Raw genomic sequence first — 21,436 nt, 5'->3', positions numbered from 1 at the left:
AAAACATGTCAAACGTATTTAAAATGTCAAAAATGTGTTAAATGTGCCAAAAACGTGAAAAACGTGTTAAAAACGTGAAGAATGTGTGAAAAACGTGTTAAAACGTGAAAAACATGTTAAAACGTGTCAAAAATGTGTAAAACGTGTGAAAACGTGTTAGGCATGCCAAAAATGTGTTTAACGTGCCAAAATGTGTTTAACGTGCCAAAAACGTGAAAAACATGTTAAACGTGTGAAAAACGTGTTAGATATGAAAAACGTGTGAAAACGTGTTAAACGTGTTAAACATGTGAAAAACGTGTTAAATATGTCAAAATGTGAAAAAAAAACGTGTTAAACGTGGCAAAAATGTGTAAAACGTGTTAGACATGCCAAAAACGTGTTAAACATGTGAAAAACATGTTAAACATGTGACAAACATATTAAGCATGTGAAAAACGTGCCAAAAACGTGAAAAACGTGTTAAACTTGTTATAATGTGTGAAAACGTGAAAAACGTGTTAAACTTGTTAAAACATGTGAAAAACGTGTGAAAACGTGAAAAACGTGTTAAAAACGTAAAAAACGTGTGAAAAACATGGAAAATGTGAAAATGTGTTAAAAAAACGTGTGAAAAACGTGAAAAATGTGAAAAACATGTTTATCGTGTGAAAAACGTGTTAAACGTGTGAAAAATGTGTGAAAAACGTGTTAAATGTGTGCCAAAACGTGTTAAACGTGTCAAAAATGTGTAAAATGTGTTAGACATGCCAAAAACGTGTTAAACGTGTGAAAACGTGAAAAAATGTTAAACGTGTAAAAAACGTATTAAACATATTAAAAACATGCCAAAAACGTGAAAAACGTGTTAAACTTGTTAAAACGTGTAAAACATGTTAAACGTATTAAAAATGTCAAAAACGTGTTAAGCATACCAAAAACGTGAAAAACATGTTCAACGTGTGAAAATGTGTTTTAAGTGTGTAAATGTGTTAAACATTCAAAAACGTGTTTGAACGTGGCAAAAACGTGTAAAAATGTGTTAAACATGTCAAAAACGTGTTAAACATGTCAAAAACGTATTAAACGTGCCAAAAACGTGAAAACATATTTAAAAAGTTAATATTTTGAACCGATATTTTATTTTACAAACATAAGAATTAGAATTAAATTACAATTCTATCATTTTCCCAAACATAGGAATTAGAATTGAATTACAATTCTATAACTTTTCCAAACATAGGAATTGAATTGTAATTCAATGCCAATTCTCATGGAATTGGAATTAGAATTCCAATGCTAATTCCAATTCCAATTCCCCCTCATCAAACACACCCTTATAGTTTTTTTTTCAAAAAACATCCTACTGCATAATATCCTAAGGCATTATTTAGCCAAATGGAGATTTATGTATTCATGTGGCTACATGACAAACAATAGTAATTCTAGTTTTTTCTTTTCCAAAAAACATCATACTGCATAATAGAGAGATTATATTGATTAGTTTGAGTCAATAAAACATGATTAATCATTGGATGACTATTTTAGACTTGTACTTATATTGTGTGTATACATTATACAACATAAAGAAAACATGAACCAAATAAATTGGGATTCTATAGACATTTTGAAACAGTTTGCATTTTCTTGTTCTTTTTTATCCATATTAAATATTCCTTTATAATGTGAGATTGTATAGACATTCAATGATCATAACATTACCATACACTGATATGCTCTTGCATAAAGGTATGAAGGGTGACATGAACATCTCTGGACATGCATATGGCATCCTCACAAATATCATATTTCATATATCCAATGCCTGCAAAAGTGAAGTTCATTATAACTTTGGCCCACCTCCAATAGAAGAAAGTTGTTCTTACCTTTTCCATCATAGTATGTTGTACATATTGTTTGTTAGGACCAATATCAACAAAGTTGTTTAACTCCTTTTCCTAAATGTAGTCATGTATATATCAAATCTGCAAGAAAAAAGTATCAATGAACGTCAAAGATTGTCACATTACAATGCTAGAGATATGTTCCTATTTGTAGACAAAGGTAAAATTTGTTCCTATTTTTAGACAAATGAGGAATGTTAGTATCTGATCGATCTTCTTAAGCTTAACATACCAAGATGTCATATGTAGTAGACAATGAAACTGAAAAAAGCAAAGTTACTAGGTGCGTATAATGACCTCTTCAGACTTGATATTTTGTTCTCTTGTTAAGGTTTCCTAGTATTCTGTTCATTGTTATATTAGGTATCCAACACATTCTTTAATGTAGGGTGTGTACGAGCTCTCTACTACTTTTCTTCCAAGAGAACGTCATAAGACAATCCGTAAAATTGAGTAAGAGATTGCTAATTTCACCTTTATACTTTTGTAGATGAGTCAACATGATAATGAAACAATTAAGTTTACCCTGATCTTATAAATTCTCGAAATCATTTCAATGGTCTATCACTATAAGATTTACTTGTTTTATTTTATTTTTATAATAAATTTGTTGCATTCATGGTTAATTTGGCTTCATATAACTGATAGAACGTGACGATGCCTTCAAGTTCTTCACTACGAGGTGGGCCAGAAGTATAAACCAATTTCAATAACATTTGGTTTATCAACCTTGCCCAACTGTTTTAGATATTTTTGTTTTGTTTTAGGAATATCATTGTATATTTCTCTGATGTAGAAGAAGGAGGTGAGACTGTTTTTCAGTAGCCAAAGAAAATTATAGTGATGTGCCTTGGTGGAATAAACTATTAGAGTGTGGAAAAAGACTTTATGTTAACCAAAAATGGGAGATGCGCTGCTTTTCTAGAGCATGAGGCCTGATGTCACTCTCAATCCTTCAAGTTTACATGCTTGATTATTCTTTCTGTCCTAATTATTAATATCTCGTTATGATTGTTCAGAAAATTGTATAACATATTATAAATTCAATGATTTAGGTGGCTGTGCAGTTTTGAAAGGAACAAGTGGTCTTCCACTAGTGGATGTGTGTTCATGAATACAAAGTTTAATGGATGGGTATCAAAGGTAAAACCTTATTCTAACATAGTATCAATATGTTTGAAAATATCTCAGGTTTTATGGAGTTTAAAAATATTTTCTTGAGTTTCTTGATATGTTGTAGAATACAAATTCATATGTGAATGCTTTCATTAAAGTTTCTTATTTGCCTTTGTTTTGTTTGATTATACTCATGTGTTATCAATTCTTTCATAATTCATACTTTATATGTTTCAGGTCGATAAAAGGAGGCATGATGTCATATCACCCGTAACCCATATCCGCAATATACTAACATGTTGAAGGTGATATATTATATTTTCATGGATACATTAATGATAGAGATGGATTTTTTAGAGGATAAATATGTCCTATGTTTGATGATAAACTTATTGAATTAGTTTTCTTTTGATGAATACATCCTTAGAAAACTTCCACATTATGTCTATGATAGATATGTTTTAGAAATGTTCTGTTTTATTAATGAAAATTTATTTGACTAAAAAAATATATTGAACGGACTAGATAAATAGAATAAACATTGTATAAAATTAGTGCAAATAATGATATATCAATATCAGTTTAAAGAATATAAAGATTTTAAAGAAGAGGTATGTTGAAGAATTTGATGAATATGGTGTGAGAGGTGCAGTTATCCATGTGATTACACATCATAAATTTAAATATAATCTTCAAATACTAGGAGTTCTAGGACATTATATAATTATATAATAGAAGGTTGTCTTGATTTGTTTATACTAAGATCTAAATTAAGTAATGAAGTAAAAATGATTTATTAATTGGTTAGTATCGTTTGACTTTTGATGTATCTATTGTTGTTTCAATTGAACCATCATAGAAGTTTGTTGAAATAATGAGGAAGTTCTCTTAAAAGTATGTACAAATATCTAATTCCATTTTAAAAAAAATATTTAATTCTTATTTTTGTTTTGAAAGAGATGTTACTTCTATAGTTACAATGTACTATTTTTTATAATTATTATATAGTTCTAATATAGTTCCTGACTTTAAAGACTCCTTTAGGGATAGCTACCAAATCTTCACATAATAGTCCTAAGATGATCCCATATATAATTTTTAGAGTCAAATAAAACAAAACTACAGAAATATCAACTTTAATTTGTAGAACAAATATAAACTTTAAAAAACCACTAATTATATATTGTTCATTAACATATGAATTGTTTGATGTAGACAAAGATGAAACATATGGGAAAACATAATGATAAAACAGGAACCTCTGGTTTGATATTCTTCAGTTGATGCTGTCTTTCATATAATAGAAGATCCCAATTTTTTTTTATTTGGGATAGTGTGTTTTTTTTCTCTTTGATGTATATCATCTTGTATATGGTTAATTGTTTGTTCATCCACATTTTACATTCTAAAATGGTTTGCAGTTTGATTATGTGTTTGGTAGTACCATTATTTTTTTATTTTTTTGGGAAAAACGACTAGCAGTACCATTATTTTGATATATAGGTAATCTAGAAAACCATCTCAAGTATGGTAAGTTAATTTGTCAAATATTATCTTTTCTTTTATAAGTGTAGTTTTAGTTTAGGATCCAACTAAAGTGAGCTCTTAAGTAATCCATCACCCTGAGATTACTAATAAAGTTCGACAAGACAGGTAATAATACATTTTGAATAAGAAGTGTTTTGATCTTTTATAGTTATTTAATTGAGTTTTTAGTTCATATTTTGAGCTTATCCATTAAGTATATTATCACATCAACCCTGGTTCAGGTACTTTCGCCAATACTTGAGCTAGCACCTAGTTATGCCCATGTCCTAACTTTTGCGGTTATGAAGAACCTCCGGACCCCGGCTATGGAAATCTAGTTGGAGAAGATATTAACTATCTAGAAATCTTAAATATTTATCAAAGTAAAATAATCCAATTAGATAAATATGTTAGGTTGGATCTCACACACACAACACATACATTTCATTTGTTATTTTCTCATGATTGCATTTGTTAAGTTATCTTAATATGTTATATTTATCTTTTTACTTTATTTTTTAGAACTAAAACTTATTTTTTTCCCTTTTTTCTTTAGTAGAATTAGGAACATTCAAGAGAGCAGACAACTCAGCTTAGTTCTTTGAAATCGATATCGATATCGGTATAGTTTGTTATCTAATTTTGTTTGTTAAAGTATCCAATTATATAAAATGAAGTAATTCCATATTTAATGCACTGTCTTATTGCTTTGTGTTAATTGTGGGAATTTTTTTGTAGACAACAGAAAGATGTATATATTTGTATTTGTTACTCATATCAATAATTGTAAATTGATGACTTTAGAAATGAAAGAGAGATTATTCTTTACTATTATTTTTTAGAGAAATAATGGAGAGAGAATTTGTGAGAGAGAATTTTAAAGGAAAATGACGTGGCGCAATATGATTGGCTGAAAAAATAATAAATTTTCTCTCTCTTCTTTCTCCTCACCCTCTATCCTTTTTTCTAGCCAGTGATGTGGTGACACATCATTTTTTCCCTCAAATTCCCTCTCCCTATCACTATTTTATTTTTTAGTTATTTATGTTATTCTTTGAATTTAATTTGTGGAGAAATATAAATTTTAAGGGAAATATATATATACATTTGGCAGCAGTTTTAAATAACTATTTTTCACCTTTAGCGATATTAATATATTTCCGTAGCTAATATTTAGCGACGGTACACATTCCTACAGCCAATATTTAGCTACGGAACTAATAGGGCGACAGGCTCACTTCCCGTGGCTATTGTTCAATAACGACGGTAAACTGAACAACATCGATAGTATTTCCCGTCATTATTGCTCACTTTTATATTAGTGTGACTTCTTGTTAACAAAAATATATAAATTCACACTTTAATCGGATAATGGGGTACTAGTTGGAGAACGAGTATTAACGGATCAGAGATGAGAATAGAAATAGAGATATACATCGAGTTCGATGTTAGCTAGTAGAATGAAAATTGGGTTCGGGACATGTTCTTCACTGCGCTAAATATAAATAGCAACGGTGTTTGGACCGTATCTAATCGTTCTTCTTAAATTTTATCAATATTAATGTGTTTGGATCACACACGTTTCTTCTTATTCCTTATCTTCAAATTAACTTGGGTGTCCTTGTTTTCTTCCTTAAACTCACCATCGACAGTGGTAAAATATAAAAAGAAGCGGTCAATAAAGGCTGCTTATTTGGCTCTATATGTTGTGATATGTAGATAGATAACTTACGCATTAAAATTTATTTTCCGAATTACTTACATGGAACTTTTTATTACTAAGAATATTTTGAATTCCCAGATAAGATTGAAGGAATAATCTATTACAATATGGGAACACATTAAGACATAAGAGATCTATTTTCAGAAGAAAAAAAATATAGTCTATAAGACAAAGATTAAAAGTTCGTAAAACCCAACATGACAATTAGAAAAACAATAAACTAAGCAAAAATGGACAAAACATTTGGTGTCGTGAATATCCTGCATGCCAACCCAAACACTTTATCAGTCATAGAAGAAAGTCGATAAGACAGACAGTGAAAAGCTTATATAAAACTATTGTTATGTGTTTTTTTATAAATAATATATATATATATATTGAAATGAGATCAAGAACCAAAATGACTGTGAGGGAAGCCCTATGAGTCACTGAACAAGAGGGAGCAACGTCTAAATATATGAAATGAAAAGCTTAAAAAAATAAAAAGTCTACCTTTCCACTTGTCTATTTAGAACACTTTCAATTGTAGTCGGTAACTCTTATTTCCTACATTAAAAAAAAGAAATCATTAGCATATTTTAAGTTTTTTGATTTAATATACCCTCGCAAACCGATACAGAGTGCTACACACAATGAATTTGTCACGTAGTAGAGTAAAACTGTTTGACGCATATTCTTTTGTGTTGTGAGTATGTCGACAATTTGACCATTAGTATATATATATATATATATATCGAATAATGAAATATTTTTTAACAACTTGTTCACATACATATAAATTCAATCTTTATATGTTTTGTACGAACATAAAAGACATTATTGACATTGAGAAAGTAATATCATGTAACACCGATGTCGTGGCATCATAAGATGATGAGAAGTTTAAAGAGAGAGACACAAAGTTTACGGAATAAGAATTAAATCCAATTGAATTAAACATTGACATGAGATAGAACTTTGTTTCCAGATTATGTGTTAAATCGATAAATAATATGTTGTTCCTTGGAATTATACTAGATAAGATTATCATAAAACAAAAAATATGAAGCAGCCTATTATAGAATGGTTGTTTAAACTAAGTTGTCTACCTCCTGCCAAATATTTTTATATAAAATACCGCAAATGTCTCCTCTGCATGTGACTTATAATCATGGATAGGAAGCAATATTCTTTCAAATCCTATTGCTCATTTGCATTATCTAGAAAGGATGCAAATTTGATCTTCTTAATTTTATCAAAGATTGCTTCTCTGTTATTTTGTCGCCATTTAAACCCAATCAAATCAATTTTATGTACATGCATATTCAAATATCAATTCATTATTAATAATATTAAAAGAAATAACAATTTTATTAAAATATAAACTTTATAAAATTCAATCTTCTAACTTAGCGGCAACAAAAACTAGATATCTCAAAACTCTTTAAGGTTCAAGGTTCGAGTTCGTCATACGGCTTATTTCGCTCGACTAGTTAAGTGTATTTGCTGTAGACATGGTAATGAGGATGTTTGATTCGAGAAATCACATTAACAATCCCGCACCGATCCTCGCACCGATCCCCGACGGAGATTTTAAATAAGAACTATTTCCTCAAAATTTTTTAACTTAAAATATATATAATAAAATAAAATAATTTTATATTTATAAGATAACATAAACTTTTAAAAATTACATGAAATAAGAGAATATAAAAAATAATGAAAAATAATACAAAATAAAATAATAGTAATTATTACATTAAATAAGTATATTTTAAACAACTATATCATAAAACAAAATTTGGGTTCCTTGCAGAACATGTAAATACGATCTCGTCCCGAACCCCAATCAACATATTTCTGGTGTTCTCGATCTGTCTCGATCCCCGGTTAAAGTGAGAAAAATCATAACAATCAGTTTTATTCGGTTCGATTAATGTAGGACGGTTTTAAATTTTCATCCTTATTTGCGGGTTATATGCTTAACCTTCGATCATTAGTCATACTCCAAATAACAGTCATACTCCAAATAACAAATAAGAAGCATACCTAAATTTCTTAAAAAAACAAACAATGTAAGATGATATATATACTAGTGGTGAAACATATGCCAACCGGTCAATGAAGACTGTTTGCTTGGCTTTATATGTTGTGGACTTATGAAAAATGTAGACAGCTACATTACACAATTGATTACCACATTACTGTTATATTGTAACTAAATAATTGTAGTTTTGACATAATATTAGATAGATAAAAGAATAAAAGAGAGATAATAACTAAACAAGAATAAATACCAAAAACAAAATTAATAATATATATTTCTGTATTCAGGGGTAGTGTTGAAATCATATTTCCCTAAAATATGCGTATTCTACACACTGTAGAGACCCTCTAATTTGATGCTTAATATGTATATAAGAATTATTTTAATTGTTATTTGTTGTTGAATTTGGGTTATATTCAATAAATAGGTTTTGAATTTTCAAACGTTGCAGATGAACTCGATCAATCATAATTTTAATTATTTAAAGCATTTAAAATCGAATAATTTATAACGCGTAAATTTAAAATAAATACTCGATTTTAAAAAATAAATGATCACAATAATATATATACACTCGTTACGAAATTTATGAAAAATAAATACCAAAATCTATCACTTCAAATTTTTTAAATTCTTTTCTCAAATCACACATTTTTTAGTTACTAAAACCAACATTCGATAGGTTAAAATGCGTAAAACTTAAAAATTAATATTCAATTAAAAATATTAACATGTTAAAAAACGTGTATAAATATCATTTATTTATAGACTTGACAAATTAATTAAAAAACATAAACTGATACGTCAAATTAGAAGACAAACATTTTGTCTATTTTGGACAAATCATTAATTGGTTAAAATTTGTGATAGACTGATAAAAAAATGATTCTAATTCGAGTTTAAAACAATAATTGAACTTATAAAAGTTAAATTTAAAACTATATTGACCTATTTGAAAATAAAGTTGTTTTAAATGAAAAAATATCAATATTTATAAATATGTCTAATAATTTATGTTTGAAGAACACTACTCTTTAAATTCATATCAGAAAAAAAAATACTTTGTACAATTTTTGTTTTTAGTTTGTTTAAGACTCTTCAATATTAACTTCAATTTCAGGTCCTATATTATTTTTTTGAATGGACAATATTATAAACCACTAAATCCGAGAAAAAACGCAGAAAGTAGAATGATCTCAAAGAGAATATAGGAGGTAATCCGAGAAAAATCGCAGAAAGTAGAATGGGCTCCTCTCGTATGGTCAACCAAGATCATTACTCGACATCAGTTCATCCTATGGTTTGCCTTCTGGGAAAGAGTCAGCACTCGTGACTGTATCAGCAAGTATATGAACATCTCAGACGTGAGTTGTCTTCTATGCAATGGAAGTGAAGAAACCATTGATCACCTGTTTGGGAGCTGCAGTATAGCATTCAAAATTTGTGACAGATTATCTAAAAGCCTAGAGTTGATCAGTTTCCTGAAGGAATGGAAAGAAATCAAAGAAGCATCACTACTTAAAACCAAAGGAAACAGATTTGCAACAAATGTATTCAAGTGCGACTTTGGAGCAGTAGTTTACAACATTTGGCAGGAACGTAATGCAAGAGTTTATGGTAGAACCCGCAAAAGTGTTGAACAAATTATGGAGAGACATAGTCTCGGATTGTGGCGCACTTGCGGGAACGTGGAGAAAAGTCCAATTGTAATATCAGCAGAAATTGAAATTTACCGTTACTGAAATCATTAGAAACGAAAACATTGTAATTAGATAGTTCATTTACATTTTTGCTTTTATTTAGAATGATACGACTACAAAATCATCCTAGGTCTGTCTAGAATAATCTCTTAAACTCGTGGGTTTTTTTTTCCGTTCTTGAGGATTTTTAATGAAATAACGCTAAGTCGTTTTTCCTAAAAATAAACCACTAAATCTATAGAAAAAAGAAATACAATAATAATGTTCTTTCTATCTGAAAATAAACAATCTATCAAAAACAAACAAGCCTGTTATTAGATAAACATCTTATTTTTATATAAATTAATACCATAACAAAATACTTGATACAGTTTTTTTTAGTTTATTTATGTTTTCTCTTCAATATTAACTTCAATTTCAGCTCTGAAATTTATTTTTGAATAGACTATAATAAACTATGTCTATACAAAAAAAAAGAAATATAATAATAATGTTCTTTCTATCCGAAAAATAAACTATCTATCAGAAACAAACAGACCATAGTTAGATATATCATCTTATCTTTATATATTAATTAATGTCGGATAATATGACCGGTGGTCTTTCCATAAATAGGTGCAAAGATCCCTTCCATATTTCATCCATTCCAAACAATTTCATTTTCTAGTAGAACCAAAGTGTGAAAAAAAATGATCCATATTAAAGGTGTCCTCCTAGGGGTGGTTCTTTTCTTCATTTTCTCTGCAATAGCTTCGGCAGATTCAAACCCTCTTAAAGGTATTTAATTTTCATTATTAATATTGATGTCATTTTTTTTAAAATAGTACGAAAGTAGTTAATAATTTTACTTTTTATAATTTTTTATTCTTATTCATGTTCTTGATATATATGAAGAGGAAGTAACCAAGAAACCAGATCACATCGTAGATGGCCACCACCATAAAGGCGGTAGAGGTGGCAGTGGACCGCAATACTCGGAGGATCAAATTAAGGGAGGTCGCCCAAGGTGTTGCGAAGTGGGAGCAAATGGGAGTTGCACCCGATTTTGTCGCAATGATGAAGAGGTGGCTTCTCTCGAGACATATAAAGAAGAGATTAAAGGAAGAGGAAAGCAATACTCGGTAGATCAATTTCGCCAGTGCTGTGAATATTACCGAAATCGTCTTTGCGTGAGGTGGTGCTGATTGAGGCAACTAGCTGGCCGGGCACATGAAGAAGTTCTAGTCACGAGCTTTAAGAATAATAATAAGATTTGTCATAAAAGGAGAGATATAAATTAGTCTTTTAGGAGACAAGTGAAGAAAATATGATGTATCCTTATTTAGAAAAAGGGAGAAGTATGAATAATAATAATCTTTAATAAATGTACATAACAAGATAATAAGAAAATGACAAACAAACCTATATAAAGAAAAGAGAATAAACAAAAAAAAAACTAGTTTGAGAGGAATATATTTTTCTTAATGTCAGGATTTAAAGACTCGAACTCATGAACTCTTAAGTAGGTTGTGATATCATCATCTAATAACGCCCGTGTATTAACTTGAAAAAGTTCAAAATAAATGAAGTTTAAAGTTCGTAAAAAAAAATGTGATTTAAGTTCGAGTAAACAAATATTTTCTTTTCTGAAAAGAATTGGAGAGAATGAATTCAAATGACAAAGAGATCACAATTGACGGAAGATAGATGAATAATTGAACTTAGTTTATATTATTAATCACTAGACAACTAATAAAAAATTATTATTATTTCAAAATGATTGAGATACATAAATTTTTTATAAGTATTTTTTCTATTACTCACCTTAAACATAATACTTCTACATAGACATGTCTTAAGTCTTATATACTATCCAAGTATCCAAAAAAATAGTTTTATATTTTTTTCTGAATTGTAAATTTCTTTTATTGCAATAATGATTATATTTTGATGGATACTTATTCTGGATTGAACAAAGTTGTTATTTTATGTACAATTGTTACAAATGACCATGTAATGATGGATTCTTTGAAAATAGGCTGATACATTTTCACTAATCCATCCAATATTTGGTGTAATGTAATGAAAGTGATATATTCCAAAGATGTCGTATTATGGAATGTATTGAGATTTAAGAAATATTTTATTGTCTATTTAGGAAAAATATTTTATTCTATAGAATATTAGAATAAATTTATACTTTACTAATCAAGGTTATTTCCAAAATTCATGTATATAAATCGATTGGGTCATTTAATGTTTTTTTTTGAAAAACGACTTAGCGTCATTTCATTAAAAATTCCCAATAATAGGAAAAAAACCACGAGTTTAAAAGATCATTCTAGATAAGCCTAGAATGATTTTGAAGTCGTAACATTCTGAATAAAAGCTAAAAAGCTAAAAATGTAAATGAATTATCTAATTATAATGCTTTCAATTATAATGAGTTTAAAAAACGATAAATTCCAGTCTTACAGATATTCCAGTTCTTCTCCGTTCCTGGAATTCTTGTCCACATTCCCGTGAGGGCGCTGCAATCCGATACAATATCTTTCCATAACTTTTCAACGCTCCTGCGGGTTCTGCCATATACCCTTGCATTCCATTATTGCCAAATGTTATACACCACTAATCCAAAACCGCACTTGAACACGCTTGTTGCAAATCTATTTCTCTTGCCTTTGAGTAGTGCTGCATCTTTGATTTTATTCCATTCGCTCGGGAAACTGATCAGCTCCATGCTTTTATAGAATATGTCCCAAAGCTCTGAAGCAATACAGTAGCTCCCGAATAAGTGATCTATGGTTTCTTCATTTCCTCTACATAGAACACAGTTCGTGTCCGGGATGCTCATATACTTGCTGATACGATCACGAGTGTTGAGTCTTTCCCAGAAGGCGAGCCATATGATGAACTGGTGTCTAGGGATAATCTTCGTTAACCATACAAGAGGAGTTCATTCTACTTTCTGTGCTTTTCCCGGGTTACCTCCTATATTTTCTTCGATACCAGCTTTCCATTGTCCTCAGCTTTCCACATTGCATATTGAACGAGTGTGAAGGTAATTATAAAATTCTAAAAGTTTTTGAATGTTTATGTTATATGGCTATGAATAATCCTCAAAAAGATAAATTTGAACATAGATTATTCAAATGCATATTCGTACGATATCCTTAAAATATAAAAGAATATATAGATTTAAATAAAATAGTGACATCAATAGAAGTGATATTTCATAATAATATTTTCCAATTTAATGAGAAAATAAATTATTGAAAATACCGAAAATCCTCAAAATAGTGAGAAAATATCATCATATGAAGAAAATGAATATAATGAAGAGTTGATAATGATTAAGTGACCGAGTTACAAATTAATAATAATCAGAATATGATCATTGTCTATATATTAGACATAATGATAGTCCTACTAATATATAAATGATATTTTGATGGTTGAAAATGATATATTTTCTCAAAATAGTGATAAAATATCATCATCTTCAAATAAAGATAATGAATATAATGAAGAGTTGCATAATGATTAAGTGACTGAGTTACAAATTAATGAAAATTAGAATATGATCATTGTCTATATATTAAACATAATATAGTCTATTAGTATATGTAGATAATATTTTGATGGTTGAAAATAATATATTAGACATTGCAGAAATAAAATTTTAATTGATTCAAAATTTTCTATCAAAGACTTTGAAATTGCAATATTCAATTTTGTTCTCAAAATTGAACATAATATCGATGGTGTTAATGTAATCAAAATAAATATTATCAGGGATACTTATAAAATCAAAGACCTTGGAATTATAAAATTATTTTATTGGCCTAAAAAAACAAATGATACCGATGGTATTTATCGATAATGTTGGCCTAATTAACAATAAATATGCTAAAACACTCATTCTTATGGATATCAAACTACATAACTTTTTTTTATAAAATTTAATTATGAACCATTGAAGGGTATCAAATTGCATAAAATATTTTTGTTGAAAAAATCTAATTATGAACCCATTGATGGGTATCAAAATACATGTGAAAAATGCAGAAATCTATTACTGAACCGAATAAGACGAGTAGACTATTGAAATATAGTTATATCTAAATAAGAGAAAACATAATATTACATATGGTAATCAACAATAATCTCAATTCATGAATGAATCATTTATAATTGATTGGAAAGTTGCCCTCTATACTCTAAGATATTTAAAATATATTATATAAAGTTATACACTTTTTAGTTTTTTAAACATATGAGATAAAAGCTTTTTCTATTCATCTTGAGGGAAGTATTAAGATAAGTATTTATCAGATTTTATATACGGTGAGAATCACTATATAACTATCAATATCGAGATATATCAATTATTTCTAAGATAGAAATTATCGTCGAACAAATAGTTAATCAAAACCTTAACTCAATTTGAAAAAAAAATTAACATGATATTTTTAGCGATGAACGACATATGGTAGGAAAGAAAACGTCATTGGATTGATCCTCTATATCTACATGGAGAAGATTTAATTATTCTCACATCAACGATTCTTACTTGACTAAACTACTTCGAATAGAGTATTAGTATTTGGCTTGGTCTTGGTCTAATATTGAAGATGAAGACATGCTTCATCGATGGTTCTTGCAAGATTCTTGAGGATCTTAAAAAAATAATGTTTTGGAGGATCATTGATACAACAATAAAGACTTGGATAATGAAAAAAAAAGGAATAAGGTTCACTTTTAGAATATTGCAACTTCACAGGAATTATGAGATGATATCAATGCTCAGTATGAAGGCAATAACAACCCAACACAATATAAACAATATAAACTGAGGAAGAATATCTACACAATAAAATTATAACCCCCAGAAAACCCTTTTGTTACGTGAAATCTCAGGTTCAAAACAGGATCACGTACGAGCGATCTCAGGTCCTTATTAATAGACAAGATTATTAACGGATCATCTATAAATGATCTATGTGCTTGTTAATAAACAAGGCTTACAACGGAATCGTTTACGAATGATTTCTCGTACCTATCGATATAAAGGGTTTCTAACGGAATCATATATAAATGATGTCTTGACCTATCGACATATAGGGTTTTCATACAGAATTATATATAAACAATGTCTCGACCTATCGACATATAAGATTATCATACAAAATTGTATAAAAACAATGCCTTGACCTATCGACATAAAGAGTTTTTGTTGGATCATGTATGTATGATCCCAGGTCTTTGTCGATAGACAAGATTGTTAACGGATCATCTACAAATTATCTTTATTCTTTTAAATAATCAAGGTTTAAAACAGAATCATATATAGTCAGATATTAAGGCAAGACCTAATGGTCGGAGAAGAATGTAACTGTTGAGTTATGGAGCCTACACTTATAATAAACTCTACATTGTTAATTAGAGTTTATTGGGTTTTCTTTTTTGGTTTTGGGCTTGGGCCTAACCAAAGTTATTTAGGTTTATTACATGAATGTTTACCCTATAAATATGTGATTATTAAGGGTTTACATTGTGGAGATAGAATTCTAGAGAGATAAAGTGTGAGACAAAAACTTTGTATTCCTTCTTCTTCTTCATAGTAAATCTGGTGGTGGCTGAAGTAGATGTAGCTCAATTTGAGTGAACCACTATAAATCTATGTGTTCTTGTGTTCTTATTTCTTGTGTTTTTACAGATTGTTTCAAGCTGGTTGGATTTGGGAGATATAAATCCCAACAACTGATATCAGAGCAGCTAGGCTAGATCTGAGCATTGGAAATGATGGCAAGTGAGAACAGTATAGGACATGGGATTAGAAGATTTGATGGGACAGATTATGCCTTCTAGAGAATGCATATTGAAGATTATCTCTATGGAAAGAAGCTTCATGTTCCTTTGAGTGAGAAACCAGAGAAGATGGATGAAGCTGAATGGAAACTCCTTGATAGACAAATTTTGGGAGTTGTCCGATTGACGCTAGCCAAGAAGGTTGCTCACAATGTAGCAAAGGAGAAGACCACCATGAGTCTGATGAAAGCTCTTTCTGATATGTATGAGAAACCATCTGCTAACAATAAGGTACACTTAATGAAAAGACTCTTTTACTTAAGAATGGTTGATGGTACTTCTGTCACTACTCATTTGAATGAATTCAATACAATTGTGAATCAATTGCTATCTGTTGAAATTAATTTTGGGGATGAAGTTAGTGCCCTGATTTTGTTAGCATCTCTACTAAATAGTTGGGAACCTATGAGGGCAGCAATTAGTAATTTAGTTTAAAAGGCTAAACTGAAATTTGTTGAAGTTAGAGATCGTATTCTTGCTGAAGAGGTTCGTAAAATTGATTCTGGTGAAACATTCAAAGGTTCTGCTCTAAATGTGGAAAACAGGGGTAGAGATAATGATAGAAATTTCAACCGAGGTAAGAGCAGATCTATGTCAAGGAGCAGGAGGAGTCAGTCCAAGTCTGGGAGAACATTTGAGTGCTAGAATTGTGGTAAATAGGGTCATTTAAAGAGGAACTGCAAAGCATCGAATAAAAATGGCGATGATAAAAATGATGCAGCCAACGTTATTACAGAATTTGTCACTGATGCGTTACTTCTATCTGTTGATAGCCCGATAGATTCATGGGTTTTGGACTCGAGAGCGTCTTTCCACACCACTGCCCACAAAGAATTAATGGAGAATTATGTGGCTGGAAACTGTGGGAAAGTTTATCTCGCAGATGGTGAGCCACTGGATATTGTTGGCATGAGGGACATCAAATTGAAGATGGCAAATGGTTCTGTTTGGAAGATTAATAAGGTGAGACACATTCCAGGTTTAATGCGCAATTTGATCTCTGTTACACAACTTGATGAAGAAGGTCACAATTTCAATTGTGGAAATGGTGCGTGGAAGGTGACTAAAGGAGCAATAGTTGTTGCTCGAGGTCACAAAACTGGAACGTTATACACGACTTCAAATTGCAAAGAATCAGTTGTTGTTGTAGTTGATGACTCGAAGAAAGTGAGTTGTGGCATTGTAGGTTGGGCCATATGAGCAAAAAAGGGATGAAAATTCTTTTAAAGAATGGACAGATTTCAGAACTGAAGTCTGTTGAACATCAGTTATGTGAAACCTGCATTCTTGGAAAACAGAAACGGGTGAGTTTCTTAAAAATTTGGGAAGGAGCTCAAGAAAGAAAGGCTAGAGTTGGTACACACTGATGTGTGGGGACCTGCACCTGTTTCTTCTATTGGAGGATCACAATACTACGTGACATTTATAGATGATTCGAAAAGAAAGGTATGGGTATATTTTATGAATCACAAGTCTGGAGTATTTGCTATTTTCAAGAAATGGAAGGTTTTGGTTGAAAATGAAACAAATCAAAAAGTTAAGTGCTTTAGATCCGACAACGGAGGTAAATATATAAATTCAGATTTCAAAGAGTATTGTGTTGTGAATGGGATCAGTATGGTGAAGACTGTTCCCCGAACGCCTCAAGAGAATGGAGTAGCTGAACGAATGAATCGAACATTGAACGAGTGTGCTAGAAGCATGAGATTACATGCAGGGCTGCCTAAAACCTTTTGGGCAGAAGCTATTAATACTGCTGCCTATTTGATAAACTGGAGACCCTCTGTTCCTCTTGAATTCATAATTCCTGAAGAAGCTTGGAGCAATAAAAAGGTAAACCTTTCTTATTTGAAAGTTTTGGGTTGTTTATCATATGTTCATATTAATGAATGTGATAGGAGCAAGCTTGATCCAAAGTCTAATAAATGTTTTTTCATTGGTTATGGTGATATCGAGTTTGGTTATCGTTTCTGGGATAATCAAAATCAGAAGATTATTCGTAGAATAAATGTTATCTTTAATGAACAGGTTCTCTACAAAGATTGTGTTAGGAAGACATCAGATGGTGATTCCAAGTTGGAAAAGACTGGTACGGTCAATTTGAGAGAATTTTCAGCTGAATATATACCGGTTGTCGTAGAAGAACAATGTGTTCTTGAAGATGAAATCATTGAGAACGTGGCCCCAGAAGTAAATCAGCAAACATCGGTTATATAGTTGAGAAGATCATCAAGGAATCGAAAACCAGTTGAGAGGTGGTCTCCATCTCTGAACTATATCTTGTTGACAGATAGAGGTGAACTTGAATGTTATGAGGAAGCAATACAATCTGATGAATCGATTAAGTGGGAGTCTTCTATGATAGATGAGATGGATTCTTTGATGTTGATTAGACTTGGGAGCTCACTGAGCTACCAAAGGGAAAGAAAGCACTTCACAACAAATGAATCTTCAAGATTAAAGAAGAACATCATAAAACCATTAGGTACAAGGCAAGATTGGTTGTGAAAGGATTTCAACAGAAAGAAGGTATTGACTACAATGAGATCTTCTCTCCAGTAGTTAAATTGATAACAATCAGAACAATTTTGAGTTTGGTTGTGAAAGAAGACCTTCATCTTCAACAAATGGATGTCAAAACTGATTTTCTTCATGGTGATTTAGATGAAGAGATTTATATGCGACAACCAGAAGAATTAGAAATCAAAGGAAAAGATGAGCTTGTGTGTAAGCTTCAGAAGAGTCTGTATGGTTTGAAACGGGCTCCAAGGCAATTGTACAAGAAATTCAATAGCTTCATGAAAAGTAACAATTTTCTGAGGTGTGAAACTGATCATTGCTTCTATATCAAGAGGTTTGATAAATCGTACATTATTCTGCTACTCTACGTTAATGACATGTTGATTGTTGGAGCAAGCTTGTTTGAGATTAATAAGCTCAAGAAAGAGTTTTCTGAAAAGTTTGCAATGAAGGATTTGGGTGCTGCTAAACAAATCCTTGGGATGAGAATTTTCAGGGATGAAGAAGTTCTCAAGCTTTCACAAGAAGAATATGTGAAGAAAGTTCTTAGCAGGTTCAACTTGTATGATGCAAAACCAGTTACTACTCCCTTAGCTAGTCACTTCAGACTATCTAAAGATCAGTCGCTTTCAACAGAGGAGGAGAAAAATTACATGGTCATTGTTCAGTATGCCTCTGCCATTGGTTGTATTATGTATGCGATGGTTTGCACAAGACTAGACATAGAACATGCAGTGGGAGTTGTTAGCAGATTCATGAGCAACCCGGGTAGACAATATTGAGAAGTAGTAAAGTGGATACTACGATACTTAAGAGGAAGTACGGGTCTCTCTTTGTGTTTTCGAAAGACTAATATGGGTTTAGAAGGATATGTTGATGCTGACAATGGTGGTGATGTTGATAGTAGGAAGAGCACAACATGGTACATTTATACTCTGAGAGGTACTGCAATCAGTTGGGTTTCAAAATTACAGAAGATTGTTGCTCTTTCTAGTTGTGAGGCAGAGTATGTTGCTGTGACAAAAGCTGCTAAGGAAATGATGTGGTTACAACCCTTTTTGCGAGAATTGGGTCAAGACTACGAGGGAAGTGTGTTGCGATGCGACAGTTAGAGTGTCATTCATTTGGCAAAGAATCCTGTTTATCATGGCAGGACGAAGCATATTCAGGTTCGTTATCATTTCATCCGGTCAGCTTTAGAAGATGGAGTATTAGCTCTTGAGAAGATTCCCGGGAGTGAGAATCCAGCTGATATGTTCACGAAAGCTGTGACAAATGAGAAACTGAAGTTGTGTGCAACTTCAGTTGGTCTTCTTCGTTAAGACACGAAATGGAAATCCACTACCAATTGAGAGATGGTGAAGTTAGTCTCCATGTGGGAAATTGTTGAGTTATGGAGCCTACACTTATAATAAACTCTACATTGTTAATTAGAGTTTATTGGGTTTTCTTTTTTTGGTTTTGGGATTGGGCCTGACAAAAGTTATTTAGGTTTATTACCTGAATGTTTACCCTATAAATATGTGATTATTAAGGGTTTACATTGTGGAGATAGAATTCTAGAGAGATAAAGTGTGAGACAAAAACTTCGTATTCCTTCTTCTTCATAGTAAATCTGATGGTGGCTGATGTGGATGTAGCTCAATTTGAGTGAACCACTATAAATCTATGTGTTCTTGTATTCTTCTTTCTTGTGTTTTTACAGATTGTTTCAAGCTGATTGGATTTGGAAGATACAAATCCCAACAGTAACTAGCCTCGTACGTGCAACGAACTGGAAGTGGAGAAAATGTGTCATGATGGATTGTGGATAGTCAGATTCTTTCTTGTGTTTTTACAGATTGTTTCAAGCTGATTGGATTTGGAAGATACAAATCCCAACAGTAACTAGCCTCGTACGTGCAACGAACTGGAAGTGGAGAAAATGTGTCATGATGGATTGTGGATAGTCAGAATTGTTTCGCGATGGACGCACGAGACGAACTGGATGTAAAAAATAAATGTTTCGCGATGGAATATGGAGACTTGGAGCTATTTCGCTATGGATTGTGAAGAGTCAGAGTAGTCTGACTGATTATGTTAGAAATTGAATTGGTGAGTCCTACACAGAAAATGAATTGGGCTTAGGCTTTCCTAAATTAAATATTTAGTGGATATATATAAGAAAGCGGTCATGAAGTTTAAGGCTGTTTTGCTACTTCCACACATGATATAGGATTTATATTAGTGGATAATTTGACCGTTTGTGAAGAATTCTATACATAGGAGTGAAGATACCTTTCCAATTTAATTTCAAATAGTTTCCTTTTCTATTATTAGTAACAAATACATAGAAAAAATGATTCATAATCGTGGTGTATTGTAATTTGGGATGATTCTTCTCTTGGTCTTCCTTGCAATAGCCCAAGAAGATTCAAATCCTCATAAAGGTCTTTATTATTTTTATTAGAGTTTATTTGATTTGTGTTTTTTGGTTTTTGAATTTTTATAAAAAAATTTATCATTTCATTATAACAATTAAATTACTTATTTTATTACTAAAATATTAAAATTCTTTTACTTTATTTTTAATCAAATTAAATAAAAATTTATTTTTTAATTAAAAAAATAAATAACTTAACCATTAAAATCCAAGCTCTAATTATACAAAACCTAATTAATTAATTCTATTAAATCTTTATAATTAATTTGTAGGCTATTGATGGTATTCAGAGGAAGAAACCAAGAAACCGGACCATGTGATAGATGGCCACCACAATGGAGGCGGTAAAGGTAGAGGTGGCGGTGGACAGCAGTACTCGGATGATCAGTTTGGTCCCCGGTGCTGCGGCTGGGGACCTGGTCAACGATACTGTGTGCGTTGGTGTTATAACGCGGAAGAGGTGACAGCTTTCGAGGCATATGAATTAGAAGCTAGAGAAGGAAGACCGAAATACAACGTGGCAGAACGTCGTTGCTGCCTAATAGGACGTTTTTGAGGTTGCATTAAGTGGTGTTGATTGAGACACCTATTAGGTCATGCACATGAAAGCTTATTCGTGTGCCCTAATAAATAAGACTTATAAGAACATATAATATAAGAACTTGGTCC

This window comes from Impatiens glandulifera, chromosome 7 (genome assembly GCF_907164915.1).
Source record: "Impatiens glandulifera chromosome 7, dImpGla2.1, whole genome shotgun sequence".
NCBI lineage: Eukaryota > Viridiplantae > Streptophyta > Magnoliopsida > Ericales > Balsaminaceae > Impatiens > Impatiens glandulifera.
Note: the sequence above shows the minus strand (reverse complement) of the source record.